Genomic DNA, 25655 nt, shown 5'->3' with positions numbered 1-25655 from the left:
ACATGAGATGAAGTGGTGAAGGCTGACCTCAAGATCCTGAACCTGACAGAAGAGAGGAATAAGGAACAAGATCACTAGTAATATGATGTTCTTGAAAAACTCGTCCTCCCTAGCAAACCCACATACACCTATATATACATATACATATGCACATACACACACACACAGTGGACGTTAAACGGTGATAATACACACATATACACATCTGTGTAGTTAAGAAGTTTGCATTGGAACCATGTGGCTACAGGTTCAATCCAACCACTAGGAACTTGTTGGTTGGCATCGGTTACTACAGTTGCAAGTTGTCCAATACCTTGTAACTGAAAGTGATGAACAGAAACTTTGAGAAGTCCATTATAAGTGCATGTGTATATGAGTGAGTTCATATTTTCCCTCAACCTGTTTGCTGGTTGTACACAAAAGCATCACTGTTCAAACAGTCAGTGCTGTTTACTTGTAGTCCAATGCAAAAGCATGCTTGGGCTTCTTGACATGTCACACGATCTTTGTAAAGAAAGGGCCTGTTCAAACAGCATTGTCTCCATGTAGCCATGTCCAAGCTGTTCACTGTCCAACAGATAAGGAGGTGGGGGTATTTCTTTGCTTGAAAACAGAAGGAAGTTGGTATCAGGAAGAGCAGCTGGCCATAGAAAACTCTGCTCCAGACATATTCTCATCTGGTCAATGTAAGTATGGAAAAGAGGATGTAAGAACAATGACAGGGTTTCATACAGTTTCCATTTACCAAATTTCATCCTCAAGACATTTATCACTTTGAAACTAGAGTAGAAAGTACTTGCCCACAATTGTATATAATGGGATCCAATTCAAAACTGCTTGCTTGTGAAGCACATCTCTTAATCATGCAGGCATGCCTGCACTTAATATGCATTGTGTATATACAATATATACATACAATGCATATACACAATTTTTCTATAAAGCATACACAATATATACATATATATCTTGTAATAATGTATCTATGATGTCAAAATGTATATATGTAACTGAAAAACCAGTCTCCCTAACTAAGTCAAAAATCATTATTTAGCTTTGCTGATGTGAACTAACTCACCTGTTAGTTCAACCACCTATTCTAAAGATCTGAAACAGAACATATAAAACAAGGAGAAAAGGAGAGAGGAGAGAAAAAAATGAGACTAGTTTTGTGGCAGACAATTATGTTCAACAGGCAGCCAACACATGGTCAGTTAACTTGCTGAGGAGAGTAACCAAATTTCTTAGAAATCACATTCTACCATCTTAAATAAAGGTTACATATTAACTTGTTGAAATACAAGGCATTAGCTGGGATAAAAAGAACTAAAAGGATAAATGTTAGCATCTCAGGGCAGTTGACTTAACCCTTTCAATACCAAACCAGCTGAAACTGCCTCTGGTTCTGTAGTACAAATGATTGTTTTCATAAGTGTTGAATTAAAATCTTCCACCAAAACTTAGTCACAATTTATGTTCCTAACTCTAGCTTAATGATAACTAAGTTATTTTACTAAATTCTTGGTTACATTTAAAATTGATTGATAAAAACACAGCATCTCAAAATAAATACGATAATGAAAGGGTTAAAACAATGATTCTTGATGAACACTAGACAAAGTTTCAAAATAAATATTACTGTACACAACATTTTTTTGTCTTTTTAGAAAATTTCTTATGACATCTGTTTTAAACAGGTCATATAGAGCCCAAATATTCTACCTGTTTTATGTTCAAACCAACCAGATCTGGCTTCTCACACCTGCCCTACAATGTCATTCTCAAAATAAACAAACATCATTGAAATCTCGATGCTACAAGATAATGCAGGATTAATTCAAAACAATGTGAATAAACATTACATATGACAGTATGTAATGCTAAGATAAATTCTTAAAAAAATTTTGGCATTTTTTTTTTCAATCCCACGTGTTTGTTCCACCTTAACAGTAAACCTTCATTTTGTTTTCGTTGTTTCTGACTGTAAACTCCTATGTCTATGTGAAAGACACATAACTGTAAAAAAGTAATTTGTAAAACTTCTGAACTGAAACATAACTGTAAGTTACATATTCTAAGTAGAAAAGATAGGACGCAAAACATGAAAAGTATTGAAATTCTCAGAAAGATTTTTTTTTTTTCCTACAGAATCATTATTTCTGATGATTAAAACAGAAATCTGAATAAATCTTCACAAAACAGAAAATAAAATAAGTCACAAGATGTTCCTTGATTTAAAACTCTACCAGACATAACCAACCTTGTATCACTGCACAAAAAAGGAGCACCCAATTTCCTGGAAAGAATAACTGGAGATCTTTGTTGCCTTTGCATTTGAGGGCACGACAGGAAGAGCATCCAGCTGTAGAAAACATGCCTCAAAAAGTCTCTCCTGATATACACACAGACCTATATATATATATATACACACACACACACATATATATATATATATGTATATATATATATATGAGGGGTTCTGAAAAGTTCCTGGTTTTGGGTAAAAGAAAATACAGGGTCAGTTGATCGATTTTATTCAAAATATTCCTCTCTCAGATTCACACACTTATGGTAGCAGGCCTTCAGTTTTTCTAAGCCCTGTAAAAGAGCTCAGAAGATTGGTCCTCCAATACCCTTAAAGCCAGGAACTTTTCAGCACCCCCTCATGTGTGTATGTGTGTGTATTATATATATACACACATGTACATGTGTGTGTGTCTGTACATATGTATATTTATATATGTGTATGCATTATTAAAGCAGCACGCCAGCATGGCCGCAGTCCAATGACTGAAACAAGTAAATGAATAAAAGAATCTGTGCCTATATGTGTGTATGTACGTACATATATACATACATACTTCTCTGCCATTGCCATCTCCCTTTCTCGTCCCTCCTGCCAGCACTGTCATTCAACCATTACTCCCCACATCTACCACCCTCTTAATCTGTTTTTCCCATCAAACTCTTGGTTCCTTCACATACACAGTCTAGTCCTTCTGTCACTGCTCTCAAATCCACCATCTCGGTCATGCTACAAAGGCATCATGGAATAAATAGTAAGGACTCTTAACTTTACAGAGCACAAAGTAATCTCACTAATGCTAATGTCACAATAAAACATAGCAGTACACTTTAAAGCTGTTGGCATATGAGCAGCTACAGTGTAGAGTCAAGAAAACTCCATTAGTCTGGCTAAGAACATGACAACCTCCTTAGTGTAGGTTCCAGCAGAAAATGCATTCACCACATCCAGTTAAGTGGTTGGTGTTAGAAAGAACATTTGGTTATTGAAACTATGCCAAAACTTGAATATACAAATAAAATATGGCCTTCTGGCCCATCTAGGAGAGCAGTAACTCCAACTAAGAAATGAATTAACCACGACGACCCATCCAATTTATGTAAGAATGCTGTGAGGATATCTCATCGTTAGTTTTAAGGCAGCGAATTGGCAGAATCATAAGAAAGATGGAAAAAATATTTAGCAACATCTAGTCTATCTTTATGTTCTGAGTTTATCCTTTTGGGCTTCTTCAATAAAATAAGTAACAGTTGAACATTAAGGTTGATATAATCAACTTATCCTCTTCCCTGGAATTGCTATCCTTGTGCCAAAATTTGATACCATTATTTTTTTTTTATATCAGCTTTCTCCAAATGAGCCTGGGTTGGATAAGACTTCTTGAAGGTGTGAATCAGGTCACCAAGCCTTTTGTTTTTCAAAGGTACTTTTCATTCCACTGGAATTTGTACATCAAACAGCAATAATATGGAAGCAATCTTTTTTTTTTTGTGCTTGTTTTTTTTACAGAACGAAAACACAGTGGGGGGGGGGCCAAAGGGATCTCAGAGAGTAGAGTCCCTGCCTTCCTGAGCTAGTTTTCCATCACATTTCTTAAAAATCATGGTAGGGACATTGGTCTCGGAACCACTCATGTCTAGAAACTGAGGTTGGGGGGTAAGCAAGGGCATGCTCCCCATAGAAAATCCTGCTCCAAAAAAGCCTCATGATAGCAAAGGAGAATATGGGTACCAGCCAGCCCAAACGTTGGGGTGGGCAGCACCTGCGTACATCAGTTGCTATGGCATTGAAGTAGATCCAGCCACCCCCCGTTAATGGGGACAAAACCTGGATTTAAAACACTGGATGATGATGATGATGAGAACAAAAGTTACTGCTGCCCAACAGGTACCTACGTGAACACGGGCAAAGACAAATGTATACACATATATTTACACAGACATATGTATACGATGGCTTTTGGTACAATCTCTCTCTGCATACCAAGTTTTACTCCCGGTCAGCTCAAGGCAAATAGGTGCTAATCCAAGGCGTATAAAGTGGACCCAAAAAATTCGTGGTTGTGAAGTGAACCTTCAGCACCTTGTACACACACATATATATACATACATACACACACACACACCCACATATATATAGATATATATATATATATATGTGTGTGTGTGTGTATATATTAATGTTTGTTTTTATGTTCAATTATAACAATTTTATATTAATCTTTATACTTTTGTATAGTACAAATGTATTACTCTTAAACAAAGTATATCAGTGGCAGTGATTTCGAAGTTTCGGCTAGCTAAGCCATCGTTACATACATACATACAAACTGAGGCATATACTTTTTTATATACACACACACATGCATGCATACATACATACATACAAACGTGTGTCTATGTAACAACTGTAGGTTAATCCTTAAGATTTACCGCCTTATTCTTATCGAGAACCTTTAAAAACAAATACAAGGAAAGTACTACATACACGTACTCCATCCAATAATTGAAAACTAAATTAGCTACAATAGTTCAGAAAAAAATAAATAAAACCTGATTACATGATACATGAAATAGCACCCAAATCTTCCCTCAAATCACTCCATACACGTATTCCATCCAATAATTGAAAACTAAATTAGCTACAATTGTTCAGAAAAAAATAAATAAATCAGAACCTGAATACATGATACATGAAATAGCAGCCAAATCTTCCCTCAAATCACTCCATACACGTATTCCATCCAATAATTGAAAACTAAATTAGCTACAATTGTTCAGAAAAAAATAAATAAATCAGAACCTGAATACATGATACATGAAATAGCAGCCAAATCTTCCCTCAAATCACTCCATACACGTATTCCATCCAAATAATTGAAAACTAAATTAGCTACAATTGTTCAGAAAAAATAAATAAAACCTGATTACATGATACATGAAATAGCAGCCAAATCTTCCCTCAAATCACTCCATCCAAATAACTGAAAACTAAATTAGCTACAAATTGTTCAGAAAAAAAAAAATAAAACCTGATTACATGATACATGAAATAGCAGCCAAATCTTCCCTCAAATCACTCCATAAAAATATTCAAATTTTTCCATTTAAATATATATCTCCCACTCTTACATAGAATCAACCGTCCCTTACAAGAAAAAAAAAGGGGGAAGAAAGAAAAGAAAATAGCTTTTGAAAGCTGAAATCTCATTTGTTTACAATGTACATGTGCGTGCGTGTGTACGTACGTGTATTTTAGAATCCTGTCGCTTTTTTAAGGTTTTTTTTTGGGGGGGGGGGTTTAAGATAATATAGTTGCAGGGGAGAGGCGTGATACAATGAGATGCTATATAATCACATCACAACGAGGAAACCATTACCAAAGAGTGTTTTTCTCCAGCTGCGTTAAGAGATGGTGATAGGTTTTGCTGTATTTACTCGAGATGTAGATGATGGTTGGCTGGCTGGCAGGCTGGCCGGCCGGCAGAGCTGGTCGGTTGGTTGGTTGGTTTGCTGGCTGACTGACTGATTGGGTAATCTCGGGTCGATAAGACGTGCTATATAATATATACCAAGCAATTCCTGCATCACCAATAAACAAATACGATACCACCAGCCACTCTTGACATCGACCACCATGACACAATCATCGTTCGATATATTTATCTCCACACACAGACAGTCAGTCAGTCACTCAGAAAAATCAATCGAAGATCCCCAATATGTGATGAGGTAAAAGCTAGATCGACAAGGAAAAGTAGTTTTAGCTTGTGGAAAGTAATCTATAAAAGAGGTAATCTACGAGCCAACAAAGAAATAGCAGTCAAAACCCTCTTTAAGTATAAAAAAGAAGGATGTAGTCCTAAACACACAAAGCATGAAAATGGAAAACAAAACAGGACTGTCACGGCCAGACCGCCTTTCATAGGTCTGATTGGTTACACCTGGCCTTTTTTAAAGAAAAGGATTAATGTGGTCTTATAAACACTATGTCTGAAAAAAAAAAACAAAGAAAATAAACGGGATTGTCACGGCTGGAATTTCGTTCATACGTGTCTGCTTGATCAGAGCTGACCTGTGGACTAGACAGTAACTACTAATACTAACCGGTGACAAAAATTTAGTGTGCTTATTTGGCCTTATTAGAAATAGCAGCCAAATCTCCCCCTCAAATCAATCCATAAAAAAGAATGGTCACGCTTGGAATGATAGAATGATAAACCTGTTCGATCAGGATGAATTGGGAGCTTAGCATTATCATCAACAACAACAACTAAAAGGAATTAAGCTACTGTGAACATGACATCAACAGTTCAGGATAACAGCTTTTGTGCTGCTCCGGAAGAAAAAAACGACTAAATTCAATCATGTTTCTAACGGTCTGCAAAATCTACTTATTACCACAGGGTTGTCACAGTGGAACCTGAATGTGGTTGCAATATCTGCTAGAAACAGCAGCCAATATCATTCAAATTCATTCAAATAACAACTTCAAATGAAGACTGACACATTTTGGACAATGTAATCTCAACTACTACAACTACTGCTGCTTTGGAAGCTAGCTCAGTCAATAGGTCTGCTGGAAATAGCAGCCAAATTCCCCTTCTAATGACTACTTATCATCATAAAAAAAAGGACACGTGTAGTCTTGGATATTCTATGTCTAAAGAAAGAGAAAACAATTATGGACACAGTCTGAATGACTTTGATCATACTCAATCAGAAATGGGGTGGAGGAACATCAACAACAAAAAGACGAAATAGTTTATGTATGAAAAATAATTTCTTAATTTGACACAAAGCAGAAATTGTAATGAATGAGGACGTGAACTGGATAAAATTGATTATCAATCAATATTTAATTGTTTACAAGGCGGCGAGCTGACAGAATCGTTAAGCACTCCGGGAGAAATGCCGCTACGTTCTGAGTTCAAATTCCTCCGAGATCGACTTTGCGTTCAGGGGGTCGATATAATGGACTTGCCCCCCACTCCACCCCCGACCTTGCAGGTCTTGTGCCATTTGAAATCAATATTTAACTGAGATTGTTTTGTTTGTTTGTTTTTATTTCATCGATTCCGGGGCGGATAAAAAGCAACTTTGACCTCAAACTGGTGCTGTAAAATACCAGTTATGTATTGAGGTCGTTTTAGAGTGGGAAGGATATCATCAATGAAATAGGCCGAATAAAATTCAATTGCAATTATATTTTATCGACCCTCGGGAGGATTTAAAAAAAAAAAACTTGAACCATGGCGGGAAACAAGTTGAAACATGTTCAATGCTAGAAATCATTTGTTGACTTCATTGTGATTTGAACTCGTAACTTCAGGGTTCGTAACTGAATACTGCAAGGCTTTTTTTGACCGGCGCTCTTTGAACAATCTACAAACCCTGCTTCTGACAGTAGCGTTAGACTACATATTTAGAGAGAATACAATCGATTTAAATCGATCGATTCTCAAATACTTGAAAGGAATTTCCTCTGTCTACGAAGGAAACATCACGGGCTAAGATGATTTTGGCGGGATTTGAACAGGGATAACAACAGATGGACACTTTATCTACAAGAACTTAATCCGGCAATGAAAATAAAATGACAAAATCAACAAGGCATTGAAGAAAAGTTTCCATTACATTTTTTTTTTTTTACATATTCACGAATTTGAATTTTTTTTTTTTCGTAATTACGCAAATATTTCGAAACAGAGACAAGAACGTTTGGTTATATCTATTTACAACAGTACACAAATAAATACAACTTACACACACAGTGTAGCCTGCAAACTGACTGGTTAAGAATTTCGCTTTGCAAAATCACAGGGTCTTGGGTTTGACCCCACAATGTGGGATCTTGAGCAACTGTTATTTTCAATACCTTTAAATCGATCCAATTCGGGGTAGACGGAGATTTGAATGAATAACAGGTGGATTAAGCAGCAATTCAAAAAGTAGAGCCTTAACACACAAGTGTCAAAGCGAAATCTACCTTAGAAATTACGTTAAGAAGTGGGTCCACGTGTCTGTAGAGTGCTCCAGCCACTTACGACTGAGTAGATGTTAGATGTGATGTTGTATATATATTGTATAAAATGAAAATATCTATGATGATATATATAGATTTTATGGAAAGGATATGATGTTAAAAATAGATGTGATGTTATGAGTGTGGGCTTTAACGGATACGAATACACACATTACATATATATTAGACATGATATTACATGTATAGATGATGCTATAGGAACAGAGTAAAACAAAGAAAACAGCTACTTACACGGTATTTTGGTAGAATCATATATAGACAGGGGGGTGAGTGAGCAATGGAAAGAGGCACTGAACAAGTTTACAAGGAATTACATATATTATTATTATTTAAAATAGTTGATTCGGTCCCATGTAAATAAAAAGGTTTCGTACGCTTCTTACAGAAAACCTGAGCCCGACGAGTTTAGGGTTCAGTAAGAAGCCGACGAAGCTTTAAAGTTGCATGGGGCCGAAAATCAAACTTGTTTTCTTTTCTACTATAGGCACAAGATCTGAAATTTGGGGGAGAGGGGTTGGTCGATTACAATCGGACCCAGTGCTCAACTGGTACTTAATTTATCGATTGCGAAAGAATGAAAAACAAAGTCGACCTCGGTGGAATTTGAACTCAGAATGTAGCGACAGACGAAATACCGCTAAACATTTCGCCCGGCATGCTAACGATTCTCCCAGATACCTTAATAACAATGAAAAAAAAAAAAAAAAAAAATATATATATATATGCACACATATACATATTTATATATATAAATATCCATATATACATGCATATGCATATAGATATATAAGCATAACTACAGATTCCTGCCCCCATGCAACTATACGTATATATATATATATATACATGTGCATATACATATATATATATACACATGCATATATATATACACACATGCATATATACACACATGCATGCATATATATATATATATATACACATGCATATATACATATATATATACATACACATGCATATATACATATATATATATATACATACATATATATATACACATATATATATACATATATATATATATACACATTTATATATATATACTATATATACACACACATATATACATATATATATATATATATAACCTTTTATTAAATTATTTACATCGTAAACTTTGCGAATTAAGAGTCTAGTAAAACATAGATTCGCATATAAAGATACATTTTCATAGATTATTTCAATGATCATCAACAAGTAACACAAAAGCTGATTTTCATCACCACCTCCACCACCCTCAGATTTCTTAATTGAAATTACAAAGATATAGGTACATGGCCTCAAATCTTTAACAGGAAGCCAGTCGATTATATTATGCCTCCAGTTGCTTCTTGACTTAGTTTATTGAATTATGGAAAGGTGAAAGACAAGGGTGCTATGGGGCGGAACTTGAAATCAGAACGTCAAGTACCTATTTCTTTATTACCCACAAGGGGCTAAACACAGAGGGGACAAACAAGGACAGACATAGGTATTAAGTCGATTACATCGACCCCAGTGCGTAACTGGTACTTAATTTATCGACCCCGAAAGGATGAAAGGCAAAGTCGACCTCGGCGTCAAGTACCGTAAATAAATAGTGCAAGGTATTTTCAACCAAACCACAACACTGAATAATCTATAAATGCCTTTTTTTTATGGGAGTATTGAATCCAACGTCAGTACTTTGGTACTTTATTTTATCGACCAGTGGAAGAAATGATCACACAACAAAATTCGAACTCAAAACATTGGCGCAATAATAATAATAATGGCTTCGAAATTTTCGTACAAAGCCAACAAGTTCGAGGGAGCGGGGCCCAGTCGATTAACATTGATCCTAATACTCAACTGGTACTTATTTTACTGACCCCGAACCGAAAGGATGAAAGGCAAAAATCAACCTGGGGGCAGAATTTAAAACTCAGAACGTAAATACGGACGAAATGCCGCTAAGCACTTTCTCCGGCGTGCTAACGATTCTGCCAGCTTTGCCGCCTTAATAATAATGTTTCAAATTTCGGCACAGGGCCAGCAATTTTAAGGCGGGGCGCAGGGGTAACCACATCGAATCCCAAAACTTGACCGGTATATTATTTTATCAACCCCCCGAGTGGATGACAGGGATAGCTGACCTCGGCGGCATTTGAACTTACAGCGTAATAAGAGTCGGCAGAAGTTAAATTTTGACACAAGGCCAGCATTTAAAGAGGGAGGGGCTTCTTTGACACCATCGTTCCCTCCCTCCCAGTAGTTTGGCTGGTATTATTTTATCGATTCCGGAGGAGAGAGAAAGTTGACCTCGCCTGGATTTGAACTCAGAACCGTGAAAGAGCCACAAAAAATACCGCAAGGTATTTTTCTCCAACACATTCGCGATTCTGCCAGTTCACTTGCCTTGGTTTACTGTTTCTAACATAACCACAAAGGCCTTGAAATTCTGGAGGAGGAGAATAGTCTCCAAATCTAGACTGGTATGCTATTTATTCTAACGATCCAGGAAAGATATAAAAGACAAAGCTGACTTTGGTGGGGATTGAACTAAGAACGTAAAGAACCGTAAGAAATATTGTAAAGTAATCTTGTTCGAGGCTAAGAGTTTCTAAAAGAGGTACAAAGCTCGAAATTTACAGGAAGTAGTTAGTCAATTATATGGACCCTCAAGTACTCGATTTTATTTTATCGACCCCGGAAATAATCATATCTGATAAAAGCACAAGGTCACACATATATCTTATAGGCGGGGAAGTGTATTTCAATAAAACCCGACCTCAATATCTTGACTTGGTACTCGATTTCAACGATCCTACTACTACCACCAGCTACCCCGGGTAGATGAAAAAGCAGGTTTGAGCAAGGCGGGAAGTATATTCTTCCGGGAAGAGGAGGAGGATAAAATATATAAAAGCAGACAAGACATGGACGAGGATTGATTTCAAAATCAATTATTATCACTACTATATATATATACCTCTTCTCCGTCGATTTGAGATTTGTATGTTTATCTTTATAAAAAAAAAAAAAATCGACAATTACCATCATTATAGAAATAATAATTAAAAAATTATTTGAAAAAGTTGTTAAGAGGAAACCCCCACATAATTAACAAATGAAATGGAGACATGTAATCTGTCCTTGTAATGTCTCTCCATTTGCCGTCCTTGTGGCAAATAAATGATTATGATCATTACCATCATAAAACTATAGAAATCATATACATACACACATGCACTACATACATATATATATAAATATATATATATATATTCAAGGATATTAATATGTATATAGATATATATATATATATATGCACGTATGTGAGTGCCCCAGCATGGCCACAGTCTAATGACTGACAAATGAAAGATATATATTAAAGGATATTAATATGCATAAATATATATATATTATACACAAAAATGTGTGCGTGTATATATATACATACATACGTATATATTATACACAAAAGCGTGTGTGTGTATATATATATATATATACATATATATATATATATATATGTAGGTAGGTAGATACGAACATATACATAGGCTAGGGTAAATATACATATATATTATACACAAAAATGTGTGCGTGTATATATATATACATACATACGTATATATTATACACAAAAGCGTGTGTATATATATATATATATACATATATATATATATGTAGGTAGGTAGATACGAACATATACATAGGTTAGGGTAAATATTCAAACACACGCATGTGTATATATATATATAAGACTGGGCAAAATATATATATATATATACAAATATAGAATGTAGGGATAGATAGACATGTTATATCCCTGTGGTGGTTAAATAAAATGTCCGCCAGAAGAAGCCGGTCATCCGTCATGTTGTGTGTTGGCAGAGAGACGGATTCAACATTTGGCTTCCAATCGTAAAACAAAAACGTACACAATTCAATAATGAAGACACATCGAACCTCATCGTTTGACTTGCTAGAAATAGTACCGAAATTTTTAACCTCAATTCACACACACCCCGATGTGTGAATTTTTTGGAGGTTTTTTTTTTTAAATGTTCGAGACATATTGGATAAGATTAGTCTGAGATATTATCATGTTTGAGGGAAAAAGACGGGGTAGTCGTGGTTGGATTGCCTTTGATCATAGCTCTACTGGATCAGGCTGATCTGGGAGTAAACATCAACAATAATTATCATCATCATCAACAACATAAGCCAAATAAGGGTGGGGAAATTCATTCTGCGAACACTTTATCTGCTTCAAAATAGCAGTCGAATCTCTTAAAATACATCCTAGTTTTTGAATAAAATATATAGCAATTAGACATATTGGATAATGTAGGATACGTCTAGGAAACGAATTGGGGGGGAAAAGTGGTCGTCATGGTTGGAATACCGTTAAATCCATTCATCGTCTGCTTCATCTTGACCAGGGAAGGATATAATGGGGAGTAAACAAATAATCAAAGGAGAACAAGGGGGGGAAAAAAAGCATTTTAGGTCTGATAATTGATTGAAAAATATACATTTGAAGTATTTCTTTTACAATCTCCAATCTATTTTATACATTTAACAAAACAAATAATGAAATCGTGTTCGAAATTTTTGGCTTAAAAAAACCTTTGACAGACAATAAACAGCCAAGATCAACACAAACATCATGGCGGTTGCTCCAGCATGGCCACAACCGTATGGTCAAAAACTATAGTAAAATATGGGAAATAATAAGCTTGATCTGATGTTTGTGTTAATTATTTTGTTTTGTCTTTATTTATATATTTACATGATTTTAATTAAGAAAAAAAGACAGTTTATTATTATTATTATTATTATCCATAACGATTTCTGGTTTGAATAATTCTAGGATATATATATATATATATATATATAATTCTAGGGTATATATATATATACACATATATATAGATATATATATATATATATATAATTCTAGGAATATATATATATATATATATATTATATATATAATTAAATATAATTCTAGGATATATATATATGCATATATATAATTCTAGGATATATATATATGCATATATATATTCTAGGATATATATATATGCATATATATAATTCTAGGATATCTATATATATAATTCTAGGATATATATATATATATATAAATATATAATTCTAGGATATATATATATATATATATATATATATATATATATACACATATATATAGATATATATATAATTCTAGGATATATATATATATACACACACACACACACGAACTGTCTTATTTAAACAAAGCTGTAATACATTAATTCTAGGATATATTTTTTTACATTTATATTATAATTGCGACTCTGTAATTAATCTGGTCTTGAAAAGGTTTTTGCAAAGCCAAAGATTTCAAGGTTTATAATATCGATATAAGATCTTCTTACCTTTTAAGTAGGTCCCGTTCCCGTGGTAAAGTAGCAAAATATATATATATATTTATATAAATATAAATATATATATATATATATTTACTGGTTGATTTGTATATTATTATGTTGTTGTTGTTATGTGGTTTAATAATAATAATAATAATAATAATAATACGACGAAGGATGTTGTTGTTTAATTATTGCTTAATTGGTTCTGTGATATTTTTTTTACAACCAAAAAAAAATTTTTTTTTTTTTTGCCTATATGTAATTTCTTCTTAGATTTTTTTTTTTTTTCCTTAAAGTTTAAACAAATATGTTTTTTTTTTTTTTCTTCTTCTTCACCTCTCTTAGAAATTTTTTTTTTTTTTTTCAAAAAATAAAAATATTCTCGCTCGGCAAGCCGGCAACGTAAAACTCAACACATGCTGGCCATGTTGTAATGCGCTGTTGAAGAAGATCTTACACTATTCACTGCGGACTTACGATCTTCTCGCTAATAATTAATAAATTAATTAACCCCACCAAAAAAAAAAAAATAATAAATAAATAAATAAATAATAAATCAATAAAAAAAATATATCATCCTTACTTTCCCTCCAAAAGTAATGTTAAAAATATGAAATATTTTTCTGCACACGCTTTTCTTAACAAAATCCAAGCATATTTTTGATATCGATCTTTCTCTTTAATTCCTATAAAGAAATAAAAATATAAAAAACACAAGATATTTTTACATATTTTCTTTCTTTTATTTTATCGTAACAAATTTCAGTCATATAATTTTGGCATCAATTTATCACTTTTACATATTTTTGTACATCTTAAATAAATTATAGATTCCCACCAAAAACAATATAAAATTTAAATATTTTCTAACACTTTACGTAACAAAATTCAATCATATATTTTAGCATCGGTTCTGTCTATATTTTAGTTTTTAAAGAATTTCAATATTTCAGCAATAACACATAATAGAATTTTGGGTTGTTTGTTGTGTTATTTTTATCCAATCATTTCCATGCTTTACTTTAAGTGCTGAATTATGGTGTTTCATGTATGTATGTATGTGTGTGCGTATGCGTATATGTATGTATGAATGTATGCATGTATGTGTGTGTGCATATGCGTATATGTATATATGTATGTATGTGTGTGCATTTGCATATATGTATGTATATATATATATATATATGTGTATATGTATAAATTTGTATATATATATATATATATATATACGTCTCTGTATTTATACACACACATATACATATATATTTACATACACGCAACACATATACATACATAATATACCAACAGGCATGCAGAAACATGCACACATGCGTGTATATTTGTATGCGTGTATATTTGTACGCGTATATATATATAGATAGAGAGATGCATAGATATAGATATCAAATAGCCTTCATTCAGCGTGCTTTATATACGATCTGTCATTGTTCATAATTGTTTTTTGTTTTTTTTTTGTGCATGACAGACAGGTTGTTGGAACAGCCAAAACATTATCACGTGACTCTCCAACATACGTTTAAACCCTTCTGTCTTCCTGTCTGGAGAATTTGCATAAAACAAGCACTTGCCATGTTTCTGATATTAGCACAAGGGTCACACGTTTTATGGGATAGAGGCAAAAGAATGTTTGGCTTAAATCGCACCCACAAATGATGAATAATAATCTCAATCTTAGCAGACCGTAAAGGGACATAACTAAATATTTCAAGTCCTTGTATTCGATGTTTTACCCGATTTTATAAATTATAGCAGTATCGCCCGGCGTTGCTCGGATTTGTAAGGGAAATAACTATATAAGCATTTTTAGAGAGTTATAGCCAAATAATAGCAAAAAAATGTATTAAAAATGGAAAAAAAATTATGGTAAATTTTTTTTTTTAAATCGTTGACTCATCGTAGACATTTTTAGAGAGTTACTTCCCTTATATAATAGCGAAAAAATGCATTAAAATGGAAAAAAAAATGGTAAATTTTTTTTTTAAATCGTAGACTCATCGTAGACGCGCGCTAATACCCAGAAGGGCTCGATATGAATCACGACTATAAGATACCCGGTTTTGGTTAAACTGCACCGCAAAATGTGGGAGTAGTTAGGAATCTAAATCGTAGGAGACAGACACACAACTTGACTTTTATATATAAAGATTTCCAACATAAGTACAATGCTTCATATTTAGAGAGGGGAGATCATAGGCGAATTCTTAAACGGTAGTACTTCACTGATGTTTTATTTTAGCGTACCCAGGCGAATGTGAGTCTATCCGTCAACCCATTTGCTTGAATCTGAAATCACAATGTAAAGGGACGTAACTAAATATTTACAGGACATTTTTTTTTTAATCTGCTTTAACGATTGACACAGCCAGTATAATGGAAATTAAAATTTTCACAAATGTGGTCCACAAATGTTGGTGCAACCGAGGCATTAATACATTTGTAACTTTGACGAAGTAATAATAATGTACATACGCGGGTGGATGGATATGTATTATAAATGAGAAATAGAGCAAGATATATATATATATATATATATATATATATACGTCTCTGTATTTATACACACACATATACATATATATTTACATACACGCAACACATATACATACATAATATACCAACAGGCATGCAGAAACATGCACACATGCGTGTATATTGTATGCGTGTATATTTGTACGCGTATATATATATAGATAGAGAGATGCATAGATATAGATATCAAATAGCCTTCATTCAGCGTGCTTTATATACGATCTGTCATTGTTCATAATTGTTTTTTGTTTTTTTTTTTGTGCATGACAGACAGGTTGTTGGAATAGCCAAAACATTATCACGTGACTCTCCAACATACGTTTAAACCCTTCTGTCTTCCTGTCTGGAGAATTTGCATAAAACAAGCACTTGCCATGTTTCTGATATTAGCACAAGGGTCACACGTTTTATGGGATAGAGGCAAAAGAATGTTTGGCTTAAATCGCACCCACAAATGATGAATAATAATCTCAATCTTAGCAGACCGTAAAGGGACATAACTAAATATTTCAAGTCCTTGTATTCGATGTTTTACCCGATTTTATAAATTATAGCAGTATCGCCCGGCGTTGCTCGGATTTGTAAGGGAAATAACTATATAAGCATTTTTAGAGAGTTATAGCCAAATAATAGCAAAAAAATGTATTAAAAATGGAAAAAAAATTATGGTAAATTTTTTTTTTTAATCGTTGACTCATCGTAGACATTTTTAGAGAGTTACTTCCCTTATATAATAGCGAAAAAATGCATTAAAATGGAAAAAAAAATGGTAAATTTTTTTTTTAAATCGTAGACTCATCGTAGACGCGCGCTAATACCCAGAAGGGCTCGATATGAATCACGACTATAAGATACCCGGTTTTGGTTAAACTGCACCGCAAAATGTGGGAGTAGTTAGGAATCTAAATCGTAGGAGACAGACACACAACTTGACTTTTATATATAAAGATTTCCAACATAAGTACAATGCTTCATATTTAGAGAGGGGAGATCATAGGCGAATTCTTAAACGGTAGTACTTCACTGATGTTTTATTTTAGCGTACCCAGGCGAATGTGAGTCTATCCGTCAACCCATTTGCTTGAATCTGAAATCACAATGTAAAGGGACGTAACTAAATATTTACAGGACATTTTTTTTTTAATCTGCTTTAACGATTGACACAGCCAGTATAATGGAAATTAAAATTTTCACAAATGTGGTCCACAAATGTTGGTGCAACCGAGGCATTAATACATTTGTAACTTTGACGAAGTAATAATAATGTACATACGCGGGTGGATGGATATGTATTATAAATGAGAAATAGAGCAAGATATATATATATATATATATATAATATATATATATATATATATACATACATACATAAACGTTTTTTATATGTATCAGAGCATTCATTGCTTTGAAAACTCAATGCAAGTGTAGAGACTAATATATATTACATTATATTATTATTATTAATTATTTACTCTTTTACTTGTTTCAGTCATTTGACTGCGGCCATGCTGGAGCACCGCCTTTGGCTGTGTGGTAAGTAGCTTGTCTATCAACCACATGGTTCCGGGTTCAGTCCCACTGCGTGGCACCTTGGGCAAGTGTCTTCTACTATAGCCTCGGGTCGACCAAAGCCTTGTGAGTGGATTTGGTAGACGGAAACTGAAAGAAGTCCGTCGTATATATGTATATATATATATATATGCGTGTGTGTGTGTTTTTGTGTCTGTGTTTGTCCCCTAGCATTGCTTGACAACCGATGCTAGTGTGTTTATGTCCCCACTACATAGCGGTTCGGCAAAAAGAGACCGATAGAATAAGTACTGGGCTTACAAAGAATAAGTCCCGGGGTCTATTATTATTATTATTATTATTATTATTATTAGACAGAAAAGATGAATAGCGATATTGATATATATCCATACATATACACGTGTATATGTGCAGTTCGTGTGTGTGTGTGCGTGTGCGTGTGTGTGTGTGTGCATTTCATACATACATACATACATACTTAGATAAGTTTCGGCCGAAGTTGGCCCAGGCCATGTCTAATTTAAAAGCACCACCTGGAAGAGATACACAATCAGCTCTTGGGCACCACAGGAGATTCGAGCCGAGAGTGATTTTTTTCAGAGACATATCCGGGTGTGGGTGGTTTGTCTGGTATCTGTTGAAAGTAATCATCTAGGAACCGTTTAAATGCCGTGAAATCACTTTCCTCCTTTTTGTGGGCTGCCACGATGTTGAAGAGTGCAGGGTCAGTTAAGGTGGAATAGTTCTGTCGGCACGAACATGATTTCTGTAGTAGACGGATGGCACGGGAGCCAAGCCTCAGATGAATTTTAAAGATGATACCTATATCATTTGGGCAATGTTGATGGAATATTTTCCACATCATACGGATGATATAGTGCTCAAGGCGGCGTAGGAGGGAGTAAAGCCTGAGCTTTTTGAGTTGATCCTCAATAGTCAAGGCTTGTCATGTCATCTTTTTGAGTGTGTGTGATTGATCTCTGGGGAGCTTCAATTTTTCATAATATTCTGTATCGGTTGGGAGGAGGGCACAGCGGACAACAGTATTCAAGGTGAGGGCGAGCAAACGAAGAGAAAAGTAGAATAATGGTAGGGGCGTCTCTCAGCCGGAAAGTCCTGAGGCTCCAGGTGCACGCCCTGCGAGCCATGTCAACTTTGCTGTTTATGTGAGCACTCCAGCTTATTTTGTTGTCAACAGTAACACCTAAGTCTCTAGTAGTGCTGGACGACACGAAGGTTTCTCCCGAGGGAAGAGTGTATGGCTGTTGGAATGCAATCTCTTTACCGAAGTGGATTAGGTTGAATTTTTTCTCGTTTAGCTGCTTATTATGTTTGTCAGCCCGTTGAATAACAGCCAACAGATCAGATTAAAGATTTGTCTGGTCTTCAACCCTGTCAACAACCTTCAGTAACTTAGAGTCATCACTGACGTCATCAAACACAGTAGCATGCATATTATGAAAATGAGCAGGCCCAATACAGTGCCTTGTGGGACTCCATTTATAACCCTGGCTGAGGTCAATCAGGTACCATCAATCACCACATGTTGAGTTCTGTTCATCAGAAAACATTTAATCCAATTTAACAGCCTTCCTTGGACTCGATGTTAGACAGTTTCTTCAGCAGGATGCAGTGATCAACCCTGTCAAAGGCTTTGTTAAAATCAAGGTATATGCATTTGAACCCTCTCCCATGGCCTTTAAGATGTCATTGAAATGATGCAAGAGCTGTATTTAGCAGTCCCTTCTATTGTGGAAGCCATGTTGGTTGGGAATAATCAGGCTGTTAGATTTCAAGAAGTGAGTTACTCGAGATTTCACCATTCTCTCAAATAATTTGATGATATGAGAGGTGAGTGAGAGCGGTCGGTAGTTCACAGTAAGTGATTTTTTGCCTTTCTTGAAAACTGGAGTAATCGCCTGGGAAAAGAAATTTTCAGGGATATAGCTCGCATCCATTGATTTTCGTTAGAGAGTAGCTAAGAAGAGAACTTACTTGAGTTGGCACTTTTTCGGGACTCTAGCAGGGAACCTACCAGGGCCTGCAGCTGAGTTGTTCTTTATTTTGCTAATAGCTGCTATGATGTCCAAGGCGTCAAATGATATGTCAGAAAGGATGTACTGTGGGTTTTTTTCATATATGTTGGCCAGGTTAATAATGGATGGAAGCACTCCGTCGGTTACGACGATGAGGGTTCCGGTTGATCCGAATCAACGGAACAGCCTGCTCATGAAATTAACGTGTAAGTGGCTGAGCACTCCACAGACACGTGTACCCTGAACGTAGTTCTCGGGGATATTCACCGTGACACAGAGATTGACAAGGCCGGCCCTTTGAAATACAGGTACAACAGAAACAGGAAGTAAGAGTGAGAGAAAGTTGTGGTGAAAGAGTACAGCAGGGATCACCACCATCCCCTGTCGGAGCCTCGTGGAGCTTTAGGTGTTTTCGCTCAATAAACACTCACAACGCCCGGTCTGGGAATTGAAACCGCGATCCTATGACCGCGAGTCCGCTGCCCTAACCACTGGGCCATTGCGCCTCCACCAGGTTAATAATACTGGGATTGCTGAAAGCAGAGCAGTATTGTTTCTGCAGAATCTCGACCATGTCTTCTGCAGTACTATGGAGAGTGTTATCTTTGGCAATCAGTGGTCCAACAGATGAAATAGCCACATTGTTTTTTGGCGAATGAGAAGAAAACTTTGGGATTGAGTTTAATTTTCTCAATGGTCCACTTCTCCTCAGTTATTCTTTCATTGGTAATGACAGACTTCAAACAGTTTTGGAGATCAAATTTCTTCGATTCTAGTAGAGCTATGTCTGACAGATGGGAGTTGTGCAGCTGCCAATATTTTAGCCGGTTGATTTTTCTTATGAGCGACTTTTAATTTTTTTTAGGCAGCCTGCATTTTGTTTTGTCCATGGACTGTAGTGGAGTGTAGCATGAACATGTTTGTGACAGTGTCCACGAGTAACTGCCATGACGAGGCAATGCCACTTGAAGAGAGAGAATCTGTGAAAGACCAATCAAGGAGTGAAAGACCGTGGGTGATTTCCTTCCAGTTAGCTTTGTAGAGATCCAAGAGATCAAAAGGGTGCACTGGTGTGTGATAGTCAGCTTTTTCACTAGGCTGCCGAAACCTCAGGCCACAAAGAACCATATTGAGGTCTGAGAGAAGAGTTTTCTCCATTGCAATATCATGAATACTGTTTGTATGGTTACTTAAACTAAGTCCAGGCTGTTTTTGTTGAATCTCGTAGGTACGAACACAAGTTGAGACAGGAAGAATTTGTCCATGAATTTAAAAGCCAGCAACTTTTAGATGGTCGTGGTGGGTTTTAGAAGATTACACTGACTCCAGAATTTAACTGGTACTTTATTTTATTGCTTCCTTAAGGCAGATTTGACTTTGGTGAGACTTGAATGCAAAACATAAAAAATCAGAAGAAATTTTGCAAAACATTTTTTGTCTGATGTGCTATAACCCATGGGTTAATTGCCAGTGGTGTAACCAGCCCACTTATGCATACCTTTCCTTCATTGGACCTTGCGAAGACCTGTTGAGGCAAGTGAAATCGAAATCAAATTTGATGACAGCACCGCATGACTGGCATCCATGCTAGTGGAGCGCTAAGAGCACCATCCGAGCATGATCATTGCCAGGGCTGCTGACTGGCTCCCATGCAGGTGGCACATAAAAAGCACTATTCGAGTTTGATTGTTATCAGCGTTTCCTTGCTGGCACTTGTGCCAGTGGCACATGAAAAGCAACATTCAAACGAGGTCATTGCCAGTGCCACTGGACTGGCTCCTGTGCAGGTGGCACAAAAAAAACACCATTTGAGCGTGGCCTTTGCCAGTACTGCCTGACTGGCCCTTGTGCCAGTGGCACGTAAAGGCACCCACTGCACTCTCAGAGTGGTTGGCATTAGGAAGGGAATCCAGCTGTAGAAACTCTACCAGATCAGATTTGAACCTGGTGCAGCCACCTGGCTTATGAATTCGTCAAACCATCTAACCCATGCCAGCATAGAAAGTGGACAGAGTGCTGAAATCTTCCCATCTAATAGCTTGGTTGAATTTTCTAGAAGTCCCATGGAGTGTTATAAAAACAGGGATTTTGAATTCCCAGATGGAACAACTTATGGTGCTATACAGAACTATACCACTTATTGCCAATGATGAATGTTCTCACTTTTTCTACTTGGTTTGCTTAGAATGATCTGACGTTCTGATACTTGAAGCTATGTCAGTCCACTTAGTGATAAGATGTACTATTTCTTTCTGCTTTATTTATTCTCAATAATAATGAACTGTCTTTTTATTCCTATTTAGGCTATATTGCAATGAAAACTTGAACTTATTCCATTTGATATATTTTGAATGCTGTTCAGTTTATTCATCTAGTGTATATATGTCAATGCAAAAGTCACTGGTTAGTAAAAAAAATATGGAAATGTATAAATATTAGTGTAGTCATTATAAATGCAAGACACAGCCAACCAAATGCTGTCGTTCATCAATAATTATTCAACAATTCTAATACCACACTGAAGGTGTCTTGCTGTGAAACAAAGGACTACGTCTCCAAGATTCAGATTTTCTTAACGTTGTCTGTTAAATGGAAATTGCTCCTAAATTAGCCTGTCTCTTGGCCACTATAGGATCTTACAGGTAAGTTTCCATGATTCACAGCTCAGAAAAACTGTGTTTACAGGCATCACTGCATATTACTCAGTATTTTTCACCCCTACAACTGCAACACTCTGCCTTCAGATCATCCAAGTTCAGCTGATAAATCTCTGCCATGAATTTTGATAATTTTAATATTGAGAAGTTGGTCACATTGGGGATTAAGATTAGAAAGACTCTTCAGACTATGTCTCCAAGATTCAGATTTTCTTAACGTTATCTGTTAAATGGCAATTGCTCCTAAATTAGCCTGTCTCTTGGCCACAATAGGATCTTACAGGTAAATTTCCATGATTCACAGCTCAGAAAAACTGTGTTCACAGACCACAATTTACAGGCGTCACTGCTGAAATTTGGATGGTTCTGTGGTGTTAGCGGTGTTATGGGCTGTGATGAGCTATGTGGTGTTGGTGGAGAGGATGACAGATGAGGTGGGTGGAAGTAAAGCTTGCAGGGGCCGGCGGAAGAGTGAAAGGCACATGCGTGGGCAGGAAGCACATGTGGTCAGTTCCAGCAAAGTGGGCAGAGCGACAAGACATGTTGAATTCGTGAGAGAGACTGCTGATTTCACCGAGGTAAGGCCTTTTGTATTTCTTTCTCCCATTGCTTCTTTTTCTGTTGTCCTTTTCCTCCATCACACTACAAGTTCAAAGAAAGCATTCACTGCATATTACTCAGTGTCTTTCACCCCTAGAACTGCAACACTCTGCCTTCGGATCATCCAAGTTCAGCTGATAAACCTCTGCCATGAATTTTGATATTTTCAATATTGAGAAGTTGGTCACTTTGAGTATTAAGATTAGAAAGACTCTTGATGAAGTTATAGCTTTCTGTTAAAAAGTGGAATCGGGCTTCTAAGTTATTCTAATCCAGTGAAGATTGGTAAAAACTATTTCCACTACTTATTGGCCAACTTCCATCAATTTCACTGTCTGCTTCATTTTCCAAGGATTGTTGTAATTTGCTTCACTGTTTTGACTTCTCTGAAACCAGCTGGAAGTCCTTAATGAATTCAGTGGCCTACTACTTGATCACACATCACATATTTTCATGGTATAACATATGAATTTGCTTGCTGCATTCATCATATTCGGTAGATTTGAATTTGCTTGCTACAGTCATCATATACTGTGCAAATGATTACAATAGTCTTGTTAGAGGTTCAATTCCAAGCAGAACATGTTCTGCATAGGAGTGGCTGTGTGGTAAGTAGCTTGCTTACCAACCACATGGTTCCGGGTTCAGTCCCACTGCGTGGCACCTTGGGCAAGTGTCTTCTACTATAGCCTCGGGCCGACTAAAGCCTTGTGAGTGGATTTGGTAGACAGAAACTGAAAGAAGCCCATTGTATATATGTGTATATATATATATCGACTACCTAGCAGTCTCGCCTGCCAATATACACATATATATATATATATATATATATATAATATATATATATATATATATATTATATATATATATGTGGGGGGTGTATGTATGTGTGTGTGCGTGTATATATGCTTGTGTGTCTGTGTCTGTCCCCCCAACATCGCTTGACAACCGATGCTGGTGTGTTTGTGTCCCCGTAACTTAGCGGTTCGGCAAAAGAGACCGATAGAATATGTACTAGGCTTACAAAGAATAAGTCCCGGGGTCGATTTGCTCGACTAAAAAGGCAGTGCTCCAGCATGCCCGCAGTCAAATGACTGAAACAAGTAATAGAGTAAATAGATAAAATATTTGCAGGTAAAAAGAACAGTGATAAAAGTGACTTGTCCTCATTCTGTCTCTTCAGTGTGCTTTGATATCTTAACCAAAATATGGTAGAATGTTCAAAATAGATGGAAACGTACAATGCACATCATGACAAGATGCGTTCTAACAAATCCAAGTGTTTTTTAGCTCCACTAGCTGTCCACCGTTTTCTTCTTCGATGATCTGAAGGCAGAGTGTTGCAGTTGTAGGGGTGAAAGACACTAAGTAATATCTAGTGAATGCTTTCTTTGAACCTGTAGTGTGATGGAGGAAAAGGACAACAGAAAAAGAAGCAATGGGAGAAAGAAATACAAAAGGCCTTACCTCGGTGAAATCAGTGGTCTCTCTCACTAATTCAACATGTCTTGTCGCTCTGCCCACTTTGCTGGAACTGACCACACATGCTTGCTGACCACATGTGCTTCCTGCCCACGCATGTGCCTTTCACTCTTCCGCCGGCCCCTGCAAGCCTTACTTCCGCCCACCTCATCTGTCATCCTCTCCACCAACACCACATAGCTCATCACAGCCCATAACACCGCTAACACCACAGAACCATCCAAATTTCAGCAGTGACGCCTGTAAATTGTGGGTTGTGAACACAGTTTTTCTGAGCTGCAAATCATGGAAACTTACCTGTAAGATCGTATAGTGGTCAAGAGACAGGCTAATTTAGGAGCAATTGCCATTTAACAGACAATGTTAAGAAAATCTGAATCTTGGAGACGTAGTCTTTGTTTCACAGCAAGACACCTTCAGTGTGGTATTAGAATTGTTGAATAATTATTGATGAATGACAGCATTTGGTAGGCTGTGTGTTGCATTCATGTAGTGGTGATGAACACTGAATCAAACCATTTAGAGATGGAGTTGCTACTGCATAGTGAAAATTTTCCCTACTGCCTTTACAGTTCTATGCAACTAACCACAACCAGGTTGAGGCACAAAATGTTACAGTAAAATTAGATGAAAAACGAAACAAGCAGCTTTGCCTGAATACCAGTGATTTTCGAGCTCTTACCCAGGCAATACAGATGGCATATAATTGGATGTCAATACTGACAATATACACAATGGTGTTGTTTGAGTGTGGGCCACCACCCAGGACAGCTCTTGAGTTTGTGTTTGACCCCAGAGGGGCAACAAGCCCATACAGGCTTATACAGCAGACCCGAAAGTGTCACCCCCCCCCCCCCACTAAAAGCATTGACCAAGACCGACTACCCCCTCACTCCTTTCCCTAGCTATCCTATTGTATATGCATTGCAGCAGCAATTTAGCATCAGTTTCAAAAGCTGCTCACTAACCAATAAATTCTTCACAAATTACATTGTCAAGTACATAGGGCTTCTCTCAGTTTTCAGAATGATTTTTGACACTTCTTAGG

The 25655-nt window shown here is 36.2% G+C and overlaps 1 protein-coding gene across 3 annotated transcripts in view; it reads right to left on the bottom strand.

The window, feature by feature from the left end:
- The window catches only part of LOC115217153 (poly [ADP-ribose] polymerase tankyrase), a 216965-nt gene extending 203093 nt beyond the window's left edge, over positions 1-13872 (bottom strand). For all 3 annotated transcript variants that reach the window (XM_029786768.2, XM_029786769.2, XM_036507261.1), the window contains exon 1: positions 13759-13872. The gene's annotated coding sequence lies outside the window, so the exon portion shown is untranslated. The remainder of the gene's footprint in view (positions 1-13758) is intronic.
- Between the last annotated feature and the right edge of the window lie 11783 nt (positions 13873-25655).

This window comes from Octopus sinensis, linkage group LG11 (genome assembly GCF_006345805.1).
Source record: "Octopus sinensis linkage group LG11, ASM634580v1, whole genome shotgun sequence".
NCBI lineage: Eukaryota > Metazoa > Mollusca > Cephalopoda > Octopoda > Octopodidae > Octopus > Octopus sinensis.
This window is presented reverse-complemented; position numbering and strand designations above follow the sequence as displayed.